Below are 19754 nucleotides of genomic sequence, written 5' to 3'. Positions count from 1 at the left end.
CCCTTTAAATAGAAACTGCCTGGAGGGCCGAGGGAACGTGGTTCCGCTTCCTGAAGCACGTGTTGGTCCTCCCGGAGTGTCGGTTGGGCCTGGGTGGGAAGAGAGGTCCGAGAGAAAGCCACCGCGGTGTCTGTCTGTAACATGAAACTTTCTCTGTAGTCTGGTGAAGAGCCTGCTGTGAGTACTTAACCGTAATTCGAATTATTGTGGAAGGAATTGGCCCTCAGTTGTCCTAAGCCCTGCTTATTAACCTTTGAAGACAGTTTTTTTTCCTTCGAAATCCCTGGGTTGGAGGGTGAAATTAGGTTCAGTTCAGCCATTTTTTTTTTTTTTTTTTTTTTTTTGCTTTATTTCGTTTTTTTCCTAGTTGGAAAAATTGTAAAGCTATTTTTAAAATTACTTTGAGGATTTTTTTGGGAGATCACAATGGGAGGAATTTTTTTCCTTCCATTGTTAACTGGGATGAATTGTATAAAGTCCTTCCTTTAGTTTTAAGATCTTTAAAAATTTAGTGGCATAGCAGTGTTAGCTTTTTTAATTTGTTTGATTCCTTAGTTGAAGCCGTTATTTAATATTGTAAATGACTTAGAGTTTTATGATGAGCGTTTCTATCAAAAATGTGAGCTTAATTTATTCTTACTTGAAAGGTAGTATGTCTTAGAAATAGTCATATTTCTTTTGAAATGTTGAGAATTGTTGTGAATGCTTAATAGAGCTGGCTAATTCTAGCCTAATAATTTAAAAAAATATACATATGTACTAAAATATATATATGCTGTTTGTATCTTGTTTCTGTAACGTTAATGATTTGAATGCTGGCAGAAGTACCAATGCAGTTGTATAGTTCTAAATAAATTTAAAATACTTCAGAGTAATTGGTATGTGAAGTTTAAAAAGCATTAGTCAGTTTGAATAAAAGATATACTTTAGGTATGAAATTACAAATGAAAAATTTTCTGCTTTAGTATAAATGAGAATTCTTGAATCTTAAAGGAGCAACAACTTTTTAACCTTTGCATATGGCAGCAATATTTTCAAGTTGTTCTTAGTGAAAAACTAACAGGTCTGTTATTTAAAAAATTCTAATTTCTTTTTGATTGTGGGTTTCTGAAATGTTTGTAAACTGTTTAATAAAATCACACAATTTTAGAGCAAGAAGGGAACTGAAAGATTACTTAATATTTCATTACTAATGGTCAAATGATATTTGTTTTTATAACAATATATTTATGAAGATAGAAAGATTGTTTTTTAAGTGATCATTTTTAAGTGATCATTACTCAGGAATTTAGAGTGATTTTTTTTTTTTAGAACTAGCTCATGATTTTTAAAAAGACATTTTTGTTAAATCTAGTAGAACTTATGATTCACAAATGAATATCACACTGAAATTAATTGAAAATATTTTAGGTATATAGATTAAATTTCATTTAAATTATAGCCCTAACTGATCTTATTTGCCCAGCTATTTTGTAATATAACTTGCCTCTCTGATGGTTGGTTTTGGAAGTAACTTAAAATAGTTGACTCTTGAATAACACAGGTTTGAACTGCAAGGGTCCACTTATATGTGAATGTTTTTTCAATCAGACTCAGATAAAATATACAGTATTCTTGGGATGTGATTTTTGCATTTGGAGGACCAGTTTTTATATACTCAGATTCTTCAGGGTGGACCAAGGGACTTGAATATGAGCAGATTTTGGTATACTTGGGGGATCCTGGAATCATTCCCCATTGTATTCTGAGGGATGGGTATACTCATAAGTACTTTTACATATATTCTCTCATTTCAGTCGTTGGAATAACTTGTGAGGGAGGTAAGGCAAATATTTTTATCTTTATTTTATTATACAAGTACAGAATTTGTAGGGAAGAGATTCTTATAGAATCACAGCTGGTCAGTCAAACTAGGTCTTTTAACTCCTGATTTTATATTTCGTATATGTATATAGTACATATAGAGTATGTTGAATAAATATTTGTCAAATGAATTAGCATGAATAATTTTTTCATCATAAAAGCAATATATAGTCCCCAACTTATGATGATCTCACATACAATGGTTCAACTTAGAATTTTTCCACTTTATAATGCTGCAAAAGCAATATGCATTCAGTAGAAACTATACTTGGAGTATCCATTACAACAATTAACTTTTAGTATTCTATAAATTACATGAGATATTCAACATTTTATTATAAAGTAGGCATTGTGTTAGATGATTTTGGCCAACTGTAGGCTAATGTGTGTATTCTGAGCATGTTTAATGTAGGCTAGGCTAAGGTATGATGTTTGGGAGGTTAGGTTTATTAAATGCATTTTCAACTTTTGATGTTTTCAATTTACAGTGGGTTTATCAGGACATAACCCTATTGTAAATTGAAGAGCATCTGTATGCTCATTAAAGATTTAATTAGATATTTCTTTAATGAAAAATTTGGAAGATATAAGAAATTAAAAGGGAAAAGTCTACAAAAATCTGTCTACCAAAGGCATTGGATAAAGGATAAAAAAATTATCTCATATATCTGATATATGTGATTATAATATATAAATGTTTTATATCTATATGTATCTTTAAAATATATAATCATAGCATATAATATATGTATATATAGATACGTATGTATGTATACATGTGTGTTTTTAACTAAGTGAAGAAGCTTTTCTAGAGGAGTTTATGTCTAATTGCAGGGACATTTAGGAAGAAACTTAAGAAAAGCTGTTTATTTTATCAAGAAAGTTGAAAGGGGGAATGGAGTAACTTTAGAAGGGGCTGGATGGAGCTGTCAAACAAATGCTTAATTAAAACAATGTAGTTTAAAGGAAATCAACTTGCAAATCTTTGTTTCTTGAATTTTCTTTAATCTTATATTTTTCTGAGTTTATTCATGGAATTTACAGGTAATTCTGATGTCTTTGTTTCTCCTGTAGCCATTTAGTAGATTATTTGAACATTCTAACTTACGGACAGAAAAGATAAAAGATTGTGAAAAAAATTATTTGTGTAATTATTATCCCTGATAAATCTTGTTGTTTTATACTTTTTTCTATTAATGTCATCTTGAGTTTTTGTAGTATAAGACTTTATACTATAAAAATAAATACTTAGAGTTGCACAATTACAAGGGGAGCTTATTGGGAGAATGATTTAGGGGGATAGGTGTGGACAAGAAAAGATAAAACAAAATTAGCTGCCATCCTTCACAATTCTGTGCATACTTGTCTTGAAGTATTTATTATTATACTGTCTCTTTGTTTCTCCCCTACTAAACTAAAGTTTTGAGGGTAAGAACTATGCCTTTTCATGTTTCTGTTCTTAGGACCCAGTACACATAGCAGGTACTCGAACATTTGTTGAGTGGATGAATGGGTGAGAGAAATCAGATATGCCAATGGCTATGAATATCTGAGGGATTAATAGCAGTATGCAAGGTAAAAGCTGCAGGCTTATATGGAAAAAGAGAAGGAACAGTTCTGGGGGTGTGAGATAAAGAGATGACCAGTGTTTGTTAAATAGAAGAAGTAAATTCAAATGATGCTGTAGAAAAGAAAAATGCAGCAGTCTTTTTTTACTATCTCCTAAAAGTTTTGTAGTACAAAAAGAAACAAAAAGGAAACTCTTGAGTCATCATTAACAGAAAGACAAAAAATTTTAGCCAAAAGATTGAATTAATTATCTTTTCAGAAATATTTTAGACAGATAAAAATATTTCTGAAAAGATAATTAATTCAATCTTTTGGCTAAATTTTCACCTGTATAAATATCCTGTTGGATTTGGTAGTGAAGACCATTGAAGCTGGGCAGGTGTTTCTGTCACTTAGGGCAGGTTTCTGACTTCTAAGCCTCAGTGACCTTGTTGGTAAGATGGAGATAATAATGGTACCTCCTCCACAAAGTTGACATGAGGATTATTAAATAAGAGAGATTGGGTAAAATGCACAGCATTGATTTATAGAAAGCTCTTGATAAATGTTATCTATTACATTGACCCATTTTGACCTACATAAGTAGAAGTTTAATATAGTTTAACCTAATATTATCATCATCAAATTTTTCTGTACAGTAGTCTTTCTTTTCCTTAGGGTAAGTTCTAAGATCCCCCGTGTATATCTGAAACTGGATTGTATTGAACTTTATATGTGCTGTGTTTTTTCCTATGCATACATACATACATGTGCTAAAATTTAATTTATAAATTGGGCACAGTAAGAGATTAATAATAATAACTAATAAAACAGAACAATTATAGCAATATGTCAATATCACTACTCTTGTGCTTTGAGGCTATTCTTAAGTAAAATAAGGGTTACTTGAATGCAAACACTGTGATATCCTGGTAGCCTGATCTGCTAACCAGGATAGCTACCGAGTAATGAGCAGCAGGTAGTGAATACAGTGTGGTTCCTCTGGACAAAAGGAGGATTTCAGAATTCAGATTTCACAATTACAAATTCATAAATTTTTTATTTCTGGAATTCTCCATTTAATATTTTTGGACTGTGGATAACTGTGAAACCATGGAAAGCAAAACCACAGATAAGGGGAGACTATTGTAATTGGTAGTTTATATTTTCACAGGATAAACTTCTGGTCTTTTATATGTCAAAAGAGACTTGGCTATCATCTAATAATTTTCTAAAAGTAATTATTATAGATGGTGTTCTGAAAATGTCAATGGTCCTGTATTTATATCCACTATTTTAGAATTAATTTCTTTTATGTCAATATGATGTTAAGAAACTTAATAATTCTTTAGGTTCATTAGAAAGTCTGAACAATCTAAGAATTATAAAATTAGTTTAGTTAAAGATATAGAAATTTACCATGCTTAGTTTATTTCTATTTATAGTTTTAAATTGATCAATGCTGCCTAATGGGCAGTAAAAGCTTTACAGTTCTACTTATATAACATTATGGTTATTTAACTCTATTAGAAAGGAAAACATGATGGTAAGAGTTTATTGAGAGTTCCAAGTGCTGTGCACAATTGCATTTCTACATCTTATGTCTGAAGAGACTTTAGCTTTGACCTCAGAAATAATTTTATTAAGCCAAACATTGACAATTTAGTAAATTTTAGTGAATTTCAGTGAATATCAATGTCAGTTTTTAATATTTTAAATAACTGTTACCTTGATTAATATTTTTCCAAACACATTTTAAAAAATCGGACAATTCAGGTAAGTGTGAAGTGAAGTACTTTTGAATAGGTACCACAAGGTGGCAGGATTGTATTTTTGTAGATTCTTTTTGCTTTGATGTACCGCAAACGCTTGGTTATCTAAAATCTAAGTTTTCCATGTGGTTAACTATTAAGCATTTTATATGCCAGAACTTTTAAACTTTAACTTTTCTCATGGAAAACTTTCTAAACTATATTCCATGCTTTCCTGATTTCTTAATCAGTAGAATATAACTTCTGCTTAACTCTTATCAATGAGCCGTTTGAATATCAGCCATTGAATGTGATTAAGATGAAGTGGTAGATAATGGTAGAGTGGAGGGAATCAGGACTGGTCCCAGCAGAGACTCTGGACCTTTGCTCTTACAAGCTATGTCTATTGTTAACGTGCTTTTTGCTTATTTGCATTTTTTTTCCTATTAAAAGTGAGGTGAATCATGTCAAATGCAAGGCTCTGGTGTGGCTGCTTTCAGCAAAATTAAATAGCAAATGTAGGCAGGCACTGCCTTCTCTCTGGGGGTTTTGTGACACAGGGTGTTTGAGGAAGGAAAATAACTATGAGGCCTAAGTTTCCTCATCAAAGGCCACTCTGGTAAAGGTGGTACCAGACCATGAGGAATAGGATTCTGTAGTTATGAGGGATATTAGAAACTAGTCTAATTGCTTGTGGTGCAACTTTAAGAAATCTTTCCTACAAAAATATTTTAGACTCTGAGTTATACAAAATTTTTGTAAATGTGACAATATTGATTATAAAGGATGTGGCCAAGTATGAATCTGTTTCTCTGCTCAATCTGTTTACCTGTTCTGGTAATTAGAGAGCTGTTCCAAGGCAGTTTGCACGTTTATTGGTGACACAACAAACATTGGGTAAAATCTTCAGTGTCTTAGACTTCTTGGTTTGTTCATTTGTAGGTGCTGCTTTTTGCCAGAGCCATTCTTTCCCTTCCCACATCCTCTAGGTCTGAAGTTGTGACAGATTGGACTTCAGAGTTTTCTTCTTTATTTCCTTCATTCATTATTTGCTTATTGTTCCAATCTTTTAAAAGATATCGTATATAGAATTCATTGGATCAGATTTCAGAGTGAATCAATTTAACCTCACATAAGCACTAAAAAAGCAATAATTGAGCTTTACTGGTTAAGTGGAGAGGAGGAGAACCTGATTTCCAAAGCATTCCTATGTTTCTCTGGCTCACTAAAATGTTCATCTATCTGTCTGCCACTTTTTTGCTCTTGGATATTGCATGATGGCTACATAAATTATCAACCTACAGAGGGTTTTTTTTTTCCCCCTTCATCTTTTATTCAGCCTTCCTGCAGTAATGCAGAACTTTTGTAAGAGCTCCAGAGAAGCCACAGATAATAACTGATAAATTAGCTCCACCTGAAATGGATATTAGAGATAGACACTTGATCCTTTCTTCTCAGTTCTCCTGAGAAAAGTAAAAAAAGTAGTATAACTTTTTTTAACCTCACAATAGATGAGTAAGTGAAACTTTCGTGACTAAAATATGTTGATAAGTTTCCCTAGCTTGTACTTGTAGGATGTATACATTTTCCTTCTGGCAAAGGAACTGTATGTATGTTTTTAGGTAAAAATAATCCTATTCAAGACTGACATACTGATTTAGTGAATCATATAAGATTAATGCTTTAAGACATAGCCTAAATGCTCCCTGTTGGTTTGGGACAGAGTTTTTGTATAGTTGTACTCTCTAAAACTAAATTAACTTTTAACTTTGAGATTACCAGAAAGATGAAAGTTAAGAGCTCAGCTAGTGTTAAGAACATCCTCCTACATGTTCTACCAGAAGAACTATTAGCAAAAGCAGCTTATTTGTAGTATGAAATTTGAACATTTAACTCCAAGATAGCTAGAGTCTTATTAAAAGAATTTAAAGAATTAGCCTACAATTTAAATATGTTCTCGTTTTAAATGTGGTTTAAGATATATTTAAATCTTTTTTTATGAAGGAATTTTGGATTAAAAAATGCATTGTTGTTGAATTTATTTAACAATTTGAAGATGTGTAGGGAGCAGTTACAGACTGTGAATGCCAGACTAAAGATTGGGGGGTTATCCTGTAGGTAGCCTATAATCATTAATGGACTTGTAATGTACATGGGTGACAGGCAAGAAATGTTCTAAGAAAATTAGCCTGGAAGCAGGATGGATTTGCTTGGCTGGATAGAGATTGGACCCAGATTGACCAGTTGGGATGATGTAGTTATCAATAATTTGGAAGTTTTATGATACAAATCTGGTTTAGGGTAGTGGCAGTGGAAATAGAGAACGAATTTAAAGGCATTTACAATATTACTAGGCCAGAAGTGATAAGACATAACTTAATGAGGTGAAGAAAACAGTATGTTATATAAAATTTCTACTTTTGTCAAAAACAGAAACCTTAGACAACCAAGCCCATCTTCTACAGAACTTTTTATATGCATTTAGTATGTTGTAAATTCTTCATAATAAGCGATAATGCTACTTGGTTTAAAGCTCAATAATGGAAGACATTGTTGATTTTGAATCTGAATTCTTAGAATGATGTGGCTAAAGTGACTTTGAGAGATTACATTGTGTAGTGGTTCACAAATACTAGATAAATACTAGCTGTCTCAAAATCACTTGGTTTGCCGTGGGTAGTATCTTAAATAATGTAGAATGTCATGGTCAAGAGCACAGACTGTAGGTCTGCAGGTTTGAAACCTGGATCCATTGACCATGACCAAGTTACTTAACTTTTCTGTGTCCTAGTTGACTGTTAGGATTGTTAGAGAAACAAAGTAAGCTGATATGTACAAAGTGCTTAGAAAATGGCCTGGCACATTGTAAATGCTAAATGTAATGGCTATAGTTAATTTATTATTTCCTACTTTTGGAGATTTTAATTCATAGGTTTGACATTAGGCTCAGGAATCTGTAGTTTAAAAGTGTCCCCTTTTGTGACTCTAATTATCAAGTTTGAAAACTTTTGTTGCTGCCCACTTTTTTAACTCCATATATTAATAATAGGACTGTATTTAAACCGCTCTACACATTTTTATCCTTTGACAGTCCAAAGATGGACATGTTTTTCAATGGTATGTACTACTGTTTGAATGTGCTAAGTCACATTGACTAACTTACCTAAATCCCTCTGGCCCTAGCCCTAAGCTTCCACCTCCCTCTACCTTTTCCTTCCTTCTGTCCTCTCCAGTGGATTTTGCCAGCCTTACATGCTGCCTCATCCAGAAGCCTAGATCAGTGCTCCTTGGGTCTTGGCCATCACACTCCTCCAGCGCTGCTTATTTCCAGCCCTATCTGAGCCCTTAGAAATATCCTTGTAAACTTTGTTGGGAAAAATGAATATACAGTCTTATTTACTAATTAAAATTGCAAAGCTTTTTTATGCATAAATAATATCATGTATGGGTTTTGTTGTTGTTTAAAAATAAAATTCTTCCTAAGACCTATTCTCCAATCCTCTGATTGCTACTGGTATCCTGCTCTGGTCTAGTGGTTTATAGCCCTGGCTTCACATGGAAATCACCAGGGGAACAGACCACACAAGAATGGTTAAATCAGAATCTCTGAGGTATGGATCCGGAGCATCTGTATTTTTGAAAAGCTTCCTACTTGATTTTGAAGTTTAGCCAAGGTTGGTTACCAATGAATTAGGCTAAACATTGTCATACTTCCCTTCCCTTCATTCAGTACTATTAAGACAAAAAATGTTTCAGCCATCTGAATTGAATATAGGTTTCTTAGTCTGGCAAGCTTTAAGTAAGAGAAAGCTTACTAATTAAGCCTGCGTTTTTTCCTGGAAGACTCCTTGTACTCTTGTCTCTGTGCTTTAAACCCTCATACGTGCTATATCAGGTCAAGGTCCTCTGTTACATGCTGTCCTAGTGGCGTGAAAGTTTTCCTTAATAGTGCAGGCATGTCTTCTATACCATGATATACATGTTCCTAAAAACCTCTTTCCACAGAATTGTGTGCTAAAAATAAGGCAGGTTATAGTGAAAACAAAGTGAGAGTCAGCCACTCAAAACTTACACAGCCTTGTAACCAGAGTACTGAGAAAACAAAAAGTTGATACCAGCTTAGTATCGATGCAAGCTCTACTGGTAGATATAAAAAATACACAAAAGAGAGTGAAATGGCAGCAACATTTTAATTAGAGCAGAGGTGGCATGTGCTGAGATAACGCAGAAGGAAGTGGAGCTTTAAGTCAGAGGGGCTGCAGTGAAGTAGGGTACAAGAGGCAGCGTAAGCTGAAAGCACAATGCTGGTGGGGACTCCTGGGGAAGTGCTTGCTTTTAAGTTTTGTGAAGTACAAATGAAAGGACTCCTGCTGCTGCTGCTGTGTTGGCAGGGCTGAGAGTTGTTTCCTTTCTTGCTAAAGGCTGTAATTCACTGACTGTACTGGCTGCTCTTGTGAATACAACTTTTGTATTTACACTGACATCCCATTTACTAATTCACTAATTTGCCTTCTAGAAGGAATTAATTGGCCTTCCAGAAACATGAGTTACAGCAAAAAACAACAACAACAACAAAAAACTGTATATCATTCTTTGTAATCCTAAACTAATTTGAGGCATTACTTGATTAAGGTCTCTTTTCCACCAGACTGTAAGCTCCATAGGTCAGGGATCGTGGCTCTTCTGACTTGCCATCCTTGCAGGCATTTATTCAATGAATGAATGACTTAGGTAAATTTCTCTAAAAAAGGTACTGGGAGTCATGAGTTGAATATGCTTTTTAAAAAATGGAACAATGAAAGTGACATAACCTTCTAGAAAGTTTCGGAAGTAGTGCAAAAAATCACTCCCAATCTTCCTTCTATTACAGTCAGACTCGAATACTATTATTATGTTTGTATGTCCTTTTGAAATAAATGTTTTATTCTCTATTGCTGTCTAACAAATTACTTAAAATTTAGCAGCTTGGAACAATAAGCATTTATTATATCTTAGTTTCTGAGAGTCAGGAATTTGGGAGTAGCTTAGATAAATGGTTCTGGCTCAGGGTCTCTCATGGGATTACAGTCATCTCAAGATTGACAGTGACGCTAGAGGTTCTGCTTCCAGGATGACTCATTCACAGGCTGGCAGTTTGATGCTGGATGTTGGCAGGAAGCCCCTTAGTTCCCAGCAGTGTGTAACTCTCCACAGGGCTGCATGAGGGCTTTATGCCTGGATATGAAAATGTAAGCTAGGTATGAACATGTGAAATAACCATGGTCATGGTAAACAGTATGGGAAATGATTGAGTTTTTTTTTTTTTTTTTTACTTTTATGACTTGATCTTCTATTCTGGCATTCCTTGATAATTACTATAATTGGATTGCAGGTAAGGATTCTTTTAAACTTTCTCTTCTTTATTATGTCTTAAGAGCAAATGGATATTAATTTGCAAATATAATTTTTTCATAAAATCACCAAATGCTACACATTTAAGAATTTAGACAATTTAAAAAGGCTATCTTGAAAGAAAGAACTACCCTGTTTATGTAAACCTCCTTAATAAATTTAACAGTTAATCTGATTTTATTTGTATTGATGCATCTGAATTTCATTGTATAGTGTTTAACATATGAGCTGTTCAGCCACCTTAACTTCTAATTCAGAGTCAAGAGTATAACCAGTCATTGAACTGCTTTTTAGCTAGAGCTGTTGCTTCTATAATTCTGGATAGATGGGAGAGGAATACAGGTATGTGACAGTTTGCGAATTTGTCAAACAAGTCCAGTTTGATATATAGCTGTTAGGTCACTACCACACTTCAAAGAAATTTCCATGGACTTTTTACTGAAAAGCTGTAATTGTAAGGAAATCTGTGTAGTTTTTTAATCCATTTATTACTTTTCCCCCTGTGCTTATACACAGATCATGATGTCTTTTTTTTTCCCTTGTCAAGTGAAATTGACCCCTTTGATCAAACACATGAAAAATTCACAGGCAGTATTTTCTTATGTGATCAACATTAGTTGTATTTCAGAATTAGGATTAGTGGAGGGGAAGAGCTAAAAAATTAAGTGATCTCTTTCATTGAAGAGTGGCATGATTTAAATTAAGTTTTTCAACCTCTTAAGTGTAACATGCATCTAAAATCTTATTTAGTACTATATCTTATCTTGTAACTCTACTTTTCACAGGGAAGTAAACAGGTTTTAAAAATTTCCAGACACATTCACCATCTTAATGGATCTGACATCTTATGTTTGTTTCTTTCCTGTCCTTTTTTCTCTTCTACTCTAGTTTTATAACTTTTTAAGTTATTTTGTGTCCTTTTGGGGTTCCTTCTAAATTTTTTATATGCTCTCTTTGCTCTAGAAATCAAGCCATATCACATACTTTAAGTGCCCAGCTGAATACCATAAATAGAGTGACCTCTAACATCTTATATATCATAATAGTGGGCTTTTGAATTTTACTTATATATCTTATGTAAAATTTGTTTTTATTTAGATTTTTGTGCCGTACTTGTGCTCATCGACATTCACAGGCTTGTAAATGATTTATTAGAGATCATCTAACTGAAAGTATTGTGGGCCAGAATAGATCTTGAACATTTGCTATAAAATGATCACAGTGCAGGACTCAGAAGGATTGTTAGAAATACATCCATACTACATTCTGCTCTTCTTTTTCCATAAAAGAGATTAAATGAGGCCATTGTGAAATAGAGTTTACAGAACCATTTATTCTTTTGCTCAGTACCTTTCTGATTTGTTTGTTTGTGAAATAGGTGTTTGATATTACATAACCTGAACAAAACAAAGTGCTTAGTTAAGTGACAGTAGCAGTTGGTGTTATTCTGCGGAAATAACATTCATATATATGTGTGAGGGTAATCTGAGTCAGTAGTCTGAATTATTGTCTAATGGCTTCTATATAATATGTATTCGTATTTGTTACAGTGATAGACTCATTTGAAGTGATGATTAAATTTCGATTACCTGGTTTCTTTTAAAATCATTTCTTTCCTGCCTCCCACCAGCAGAAACTCTTAACGAAATTTATTCTTGGCCTCTGCTTTTGTCATCCTCCTAGTTAGCCTTCATACCATATCTAGAATTGCCTTTCTGAAATACAGATTTGGACAAGCTGTTCCCCTGCAGCAAACCCTTCACTGGGTGCTCCCATTTCCCAGAGGGAGGGCTGGCATTTTTCTGGTTTGCACCAGTTAGGTTGAACTGGCTGTTTACAACTAGTATCTGTTCTAATTGGCTGAGGCTCATGTTCTGTGGGGTAAATTTCTGATTCCTAAGCAGTATTTTCTGTGTTTTGGGGGGATTAGGAGATCTCTGAGTAAATACTTCTCTGCCTTCATTTCCCATGATTCTGTAATTGTTTCAGATGTCTCTACTTTTGGGGCACCTTCCACATAGATGCTTTGACTTCCTGCCTTTGTTTTGGATAAGCTCTTGTTTTTTCTTGATATGTTCATTCTCTGATGTAACTAATGATTTTAAGATTATTCTTGAAGATTTAATTTAGGAGAAAATTTATTTGTGAAACCTTTCCTGACCACCCACCACCTATATCCTCCCCCCTTTCCTTAGTTACCTCCTCCTGTGCTCCCTTGGCACCTTCCATACCTAAGATATCACCCTTACTACTTTGCCCCATAATTATTGCTTACAAATCATTTCTGGACTATGGACTTATCACAATGCTTACCAAAGGTAGGCACTAAAGAAATATTTAAGTATATGGAAAAACTTAGATTTTCAAGTCAGAAAAACCTGAGTTCAAATTCCAGGTCTGCCACTTACCGGCAGTATGAGAGTGAACAAATTAATTTCGTATAGTCTCAGTTTACTACTGATCTGTATATGCAGTGACATGGAGGGGAGTTGAATACCAAACAAGATAGTGTACTTATTATGTTGCCTAGTAGGTAGCTGTTCAATACATGTTCCATTCTCCTATTAATTTGGTTTAACAGTTTTTGCTTTGCTTTTTTTCTCTTTAAACTTTAATTTGTAACAAGAAAGTAGTTTTTATCTGAGATCTCTCCTTTTGTGCTCTGTGATAAGACTAGATGATAAGTTATATCACTCCTGCTGCTAAGAAACATTATTTACAAATTTCTCATAGCACTTTCTGAGTTGAAAGCTTTTTAGAAGAAGGGATTCTTTACTCTTCAAAAGAAGTCCAGTGACTAGCACAATGCCAGGCATAAAATGTTTGTGAAATAAGTATTTTTAATAAATATTTGTATAATAAATATTTGTGGAAGGAATTTATAATATATATTTGCAAAATAAATATTTGTAAAACACATATTTGTGGAAGGGAGCTATAGTGGGAAAGACTATCTCCCCTTCCTTGTTCTGGGGAGAAGATCCATTGATTTCTTGCTAGAGCACAGACATGCCAAAATCACAGGAAGAGAGAACCAGAAGCTGACAGGGGTTTCCTTCCTTAGCTTTTCCTTGAGGACAGGCTGAGGGGGCAGAGATGGCCTCTTTCACTAAACAATGAAGCCACTTATGAATTGGTTCCCTGGATAATTATTTTGTCAGGGAAAAGGGCAACAAGTTGCATAAAGGTGGTTTTCATAGTTGAAAAAAATTTTTTTTGGAAGTAGTCTGTAGTCTAGAAGTAGTAATACTTCTAGATATTAGGCTATTCTCAAGCAAGTTTCTACTCTAAGAAGTAATTGGAGAAAAGTGAGGATCTCTTTTGATTAACCCCAATTATGGCTGAAACCAATATGAACACAAGGTCATAACCTCAATTGCTGTAGAAAGTGCCAGGTTTTGGTATCTCATTTAGTTGTCATAACAATATTATAAAGTAAATATTACCATCCCCATTTTACATATGATTTGATTTTCGGAAATTTGAATTAGGGTCTAACTCCAAAGCTCAAAATCTAACCATTACTCTTTAGAGCTATGGTCAAAAGTCATTATTGGTCAGGAAGTTTTATAATTGTATATTTGGACTTAAATTACATCATAGATGCTTTTATAGAAAGGTTGTTTGGAAGTGATACTTTCATTGGAATTAAAAAGGGAAAGGCATACGTACCTGGCAGGGGAGATACCATGATCACAAAAAGGAAAAGTCAGCATCATTTTAGCTTACCCCTCTCAGCCCAAATAGAATTATATTTTTAAGAGAGCATGGAGAATTTTTGCTAATACCAGAATCATAGTGAGAAATTAGGAGGATCAGATTTTATAGAATTTAGTGTGACTCAGAAGGCATCAAAGACTTCACTGATCCGTTTAAAAAGTGAAAGTCAATACTAGCACTTTTTCTATTTTGATATAGGAAGACCATTATATTCTTGGAAACTTAGTTTTCTGAGTTCATCCAATAATATAAAACAGTGTCAGTAGACTTAGATCAGATATGTGCATTTATAATAGATACCTATTTCATCAAAATTGAAAATTTGATCCAGTATGCAGTTGCCTTCTTCAACTAACTTCTGTACCACTGTTGAAAATTCTTTTGCATTTTTTTTTAATCTACACTCTCTGTTTCACCCTAACAGCTGAAGGCTTTGGAAATTATAGAGATGTTTGAAACTACTAAACCAGCCACTTCTAGCAGTAAAAGAAGCAACTTCTGCAGGATTTGGGAATTTCCATTTAAGGTCTTTATATATAGATGGATAGTGCTTTCTCTTTGACTGTGAGAATGATTATTCCTGATTCTTTTTCTGTTTGCTTTTCAATACATATGCTCAACAATCTTTCCATTTCTTCTGTTTCTTTAAGGAGTTGTTCTTTTTAACTTTGCATTCATTTTCATGCGTTGTTTTTGATAGCCCACAACGTGGATTCCTTTATGCATGTTGCTTGGGAGATATAACATGTTCTCATCTCATGTTCTCTCGTTTCTTTCAAAAATGCCTTATTTCTGGCATCTTCTCAATATTAAATGCTTTTCTTTTGCGTACACTGCTTGATGTTTTTGAGCCAGGGTGATTAGACATGTTTGGGATGTTGAATGAGTGCTTTTTTAATATAGAAAAGTTAACATTTACAAAAGCATAGCAAAACATGTTGTCGGATAACAAATGTTGAACCGAGGTAGTTGGTGTATGCTAGAGATGTGTGTGTGTTTGCATCTTGCTACAAGGCTTGGTTCAGCTGGATGCAGTTTCCTGCATTCATCTATTGTTTCTTGCAGATGAGATCACAAGCAAATGTGAAATGTGTATTTTAGTCAAATTGTTTTCTAATATAAATTGTGTTGAAACAAATTTGCAAACAGAATAGGTTATACTTTATAGGCTCTGTTAGTTTTAAAAGGCTAATCTGTAGTTCTAGGAAATTTTCTTGAATCTTTAAGTGATATTCCTTCTCTATTCTTTTGTTTTGGTTTTTGAAACTATCCTTAAGATGTTACACCTTTTAAATAGCTATATTTTCTTTTCTTTCCTATTTTTCCCTCTTTGGTATTTTTTTCTAATTTCTGGAATATTTCTTCAACTTTACATTGTATTTATTCTAGCACATTTTCACTTGTGCTCTTGTACCAATTTTTCCATTTCTAAGAACTCTTTTTGGTGTTTTGAATGTTGTTGTCCTCTTCCCCTTTCTCCTTTTACTTTATACATGTAATTGTTTAGGATTTTTAAAGTTTCTTCAATTCCCTACACTGTCTCTGTTGCCTCCGCGTTCCTTTTAACCCCATGTTGGTTATATTAGAAGATTCTCTTTGTACTTTGTAGTCCAACTGGACAACTGTTACTTGTTTTTCAAAGCCCAGGGAAAGTCTTCTGCTTTTGGAAACAGCCCAGGCTTCTTCCTGCTAACCATCATTTTTTATGTACACCCAAATTATACCAAATATCATGTCTTCCTCCCCACCCCTCCCCACAATTGCCCCCAAGTCACTGAAAGCAGGGACTGTGTCTTATTCATCTTGATAATTTTAGTGCCAAGCCTAAAGTTCCTGGCCTTTCATGGGTGCTAAATTGATAAATAAATATGAACAAATAAAGAATGTGTGAAGGGCTAATATATGGAAAATGTTTTTTATTCTAGTTTATATCCTTCTAGCTAAGATGTATTAGTTTGACTATTTCTTTTATAATAGTTGGCAGCTGGTTTAAATATGAAAAAGTTACTCTAATTGTCATTGTAAATTTACATTTCCCACTCCATTGGCCTCACTCAAAACTTTATTATTTTACTATTATTAACTATGGAGATGGCCAGTGAGAGTGAAGATCTGTGGGAAATACTGTGATGTTTCCAAGGTTCTCAAAGTATATGCTGCTAAAGCCGTTCCATCCTGTTCTCACCGCAAGCCTGGGACGAAGCCTGCTTTCCATCTTTACAAGTGAGCATCGTTCTCTTTGGTCCGCTTGGACTTCCTCTGAGCCTTCTCACAGCTCTTGAGGGATCTTTAAGGAACTGCCAGGTTTTGGTCTCCACACAGTTTCCCAGCTGGTTTCTCTGTCTGTAAAATGGGCAGCTTTCAATGATTACTGAGGTTCCACTGAGATCTGCAGGAGGGATCTCTACTTTACTCTTCCAGCTCTAATATTCTTTGCTATATATTATGGATCTAGAATTCCTGGTGTGCTCTTGTAGAGCATACTAAATTGAATTAGAAGTTGATTTTATGTTCCATCCAGCAGTTAATTAGGTAAACCCTGGACAAAACACCTAATGTCCTTGAGCTTCCATTTCTAAACCTACAGAATCAGGAAATTAGAACTAAATGATCTTTAAATTCCTTTTCAGCTCTAAAATTCTGAATAGATCAGAGGATTAAAGAAACCCTCAGGCCTCATTTAAATTAACACTGAGCTGGTGTCCAGAGAGGCCATAATATGTAGAAACGTGTCCCTTGATCAGAGGCATTTATTATAAACACTGTGTTGTCCCCAACACACAAGTCAGCTTTTCCAATGTGTTGATGCTTACCTAAGCCTTGGACATTCCATAGCTCTGTAATATCCTTGAATTTATCTTCACCTTTGTATATATAACTGTTCAACTGAGCTTCATCTGATTGTTTTAAGGTCACCAAGAGACTGACTCTGATGGCCCTGTGTGGTTCTGTATGCATAAAAAAATGATTAGTCTGGTTGCTCCTGGCTCTTTTTTCAGTACTGCTTATCATTGTTGTTCTCTTCTGGAATTTAACATGAAAAAATTAGCTTAAAATAACAGTTATTTTTACAAAACAAGAAAAGAGCTCAAAGCATTTATTTTTCATAGCTATGCAAAAGTAAAATAGAAATGACATTCATTTTTGTTAGGAGACTTGCTTGCGGGAGGTTCTTGAAATAGAAAATCATAATCAGGACAACTTTTCACTTCTTCAGATGTTTTATATAGAATATCATTTGGCTTCTAAATCTGTGATGCCTTTTTTGTCCATAACTCCCAGTTTTCATAATCTACCACTATTAAGCAGAAGTGGTAATTTATGAAGCAGTTTGGCTTTGAAAAGCTTGTTATTTTCATGAAGATGAAAAGTAAAATAAGAATGTTAACCATTTGAATTCTGTTGCTTTAAAGGCATTGAAGAGTTGAGTCCCATGTTTTTCCAATAGCAGTAGTACCTCTTAAAGTCGTCTTTATACCATCTGTAAAAGAAAAAACAGGCTTTGGGTCTTTTTAGCATGTGAGTATTCTTTTGGAATATTTAACAACTTAAATAGTTGTTAAATAAGGCAAAGAAAATAGAACCAAATTTACTCTAATATAAAATACATTAACACATATAAAGATCAAATAGAATTAATAGAAAAAATATTAGCAGGGTTTTTTTCATTCTTCCTCCTCTACTACCTAGAGGCAGCCATTTTTTTCCTTTTTTTAAAGGTATAATATACTTACAGTAGTTTTCCTTTTTAGTATACAGTTTACATTTTGAAAAATCCATACGTGACTGGGTATGGATCACACCTGTAATCTCATTTGGGAGGCTGAGGTAGGAGAATTGCTTGAGGCCAGGAGGTTGAGACCAGCCTGAGCCACATAGCACGACCCCATCTCTGTAAAAAAAATTTTTTTTTTTAAATTTGCTGGATGTGGTGATGCATCTGTAGTCCTAAGTACTCAGGAGTCTGAGGCAGGAGGATTGCTGGAGCCAAGGAATTCCATATAGTGAGCTATGATCAAGCCATTGCATTCTAGCTTGGGTAACAAGGGGGAGGGAGGGGGGAGGGAGGAGAGAAGAAGAGGGGGGGAGAGAGGGGAGGAGAAGGGGAGAGGGAGAGAGAGAGAGAAAGAGAAAGAAAAGGAAAGGAAAGGAAAGGAAAGGAAGAAAGAAATATTGGATATACTACCACCACAATCAAGATATGAAATAGTTCTATGGAACTATCACCCACAAAAATGTCCCCTCCCCTACCCCAAGGCTCTGGGAACTTTTGATCTGTTTTCTGTCCCTATAGTTTTGCCTTTTCTAGAATGTCATATCAATGGAATCATTTGTATGAATCATTTAGTTTGCAGCCTTTTAAGTCTGGCTTCTTTCTCTTACTATCATATATTTGAGGTTCATTAATGTTATTATGTGTATCAGGAGTTCATTTCTTTTTATTACTGAATTATTATTCAATTGTATAGCTATAACATGGTTTGTACATTCTCCAGTTGAGTGACATCTGGGTTGTTTCCAGTTTTGTGTGATTAAAAAGAAAGTCACTCTAAATGTTCATGTACTGATTTTTGTGATAAAATGATTTCCTTTCTCTTGAGTAAATAAGTCAAATGGGGATTACTAGGTTTTATGGAAAGTGTGTTTCTGACTTCATAAGCAACTGCAAAACTGTTTTGCAAAGTGGTTGTACCATTTTGCATTCCTATCATCAATATATGAGTGTTCCAGTTGTTCTGTCTTCTTGTCAAGGCTTTGTATTTTCGGTTTTAAATTTTTTTAAATTTTATTTTAGCCTTTTGAAAAAGTGTGTAGTGGTTTCTAATTATGGTTTTACTTTGCATTTCTGTAATGATTAACGGTGTTTATCATCTTTTCCATGTGTTTATTTACTATCGATATATCTTTGATAAAGTGTCTATTCAACCCTTTTGCCCATTTCTTTTATTGGGTTGTTTATTTTTTTGCTGTTGAGTTTTGAGTTCTTTATGTATTCCGGATATAAGTCCTTTATCAGATATCAGACTTGCAATATTTAATTCCAGTCTATAGTTTGTTTTTTTCATTCTTGTAACATTGTCTTTCAAAGAACAGAGGTTTTTCATTTTGTAAAAGTCCAATTTCTCAAGTTTTTTTCTTTCATGGGTTATGCTTTTGGTGTCATATATAAGAAGTCTTTGCTGACCCTAGGTCTAAAAGATTTTTGGAAGAGAACTTTCTTACAAAAGTTTTGTAGTTTGGGATTTTACATTTAGGTTTATGATCAATTTTAAGTTAATATTTCATATGGTGTGAGGAATGGGTCAAGTTGGAGTTGTTTGTTTGTTTTTGCATATGGTTATCAAGTTGTTCCAGCACCATTTGTTGAAAAGACTATCTTTTCTACATTGAATTGTCTTTACGTGTTTGTTAAAAGTCAATTTGCCATCAATATGTGTGTGGGTCTATTTCTGACTTCTCTATTTTGTTCTATTACTATAT

General features: G+C 34.0%; 1 protein-coding gene across 2 annotated transcripts in view; it reads left to right on the top strand.

Moving 5' to 3' along the window:
* TSC22D1 (TSC22 domain family member 1) overlaps window positions 1-19754 on the top strand; it is a 127377-nt gene that overhangs the window by 88675 nt on the left and 18948 nt on the right. Inside the window, exon 1 of one of the 2 annotated variants that reach the window (XM_012782745.3) lies at window positions 55-177. The exons of the other annotated variant lie outside the window; for it this stretch is intronic. The gene's annotated coding sequence lies outside the window, so the exon portion shown is untranslated. Of the gene's footprint in view, window positions 1-54; window positions 178-19754 lie in introns of those variants that run through there. 2 annotated transcript variants of the gene reach the window in all.

The sequence above is a fragment of the Microcebus murinus genome, chromosome 13 (assembly GCF_040939455.1).
Source record: "Microcebus murinus isolate Inina chromosome 13, M.murinus_Inina_mat1.0, whole genome shotgun sequence".
Lineage (NCBI taxonomy): Eukaryota > Metazoa > Chordata > Mammalia > Primates > Cheirogaleidae > Microcebus > Microcebus murinus.
Note: the sequence above shows the minus strand (reverse complement) of the source record. Positions and strands in the feature narration are given on the sequence as shown.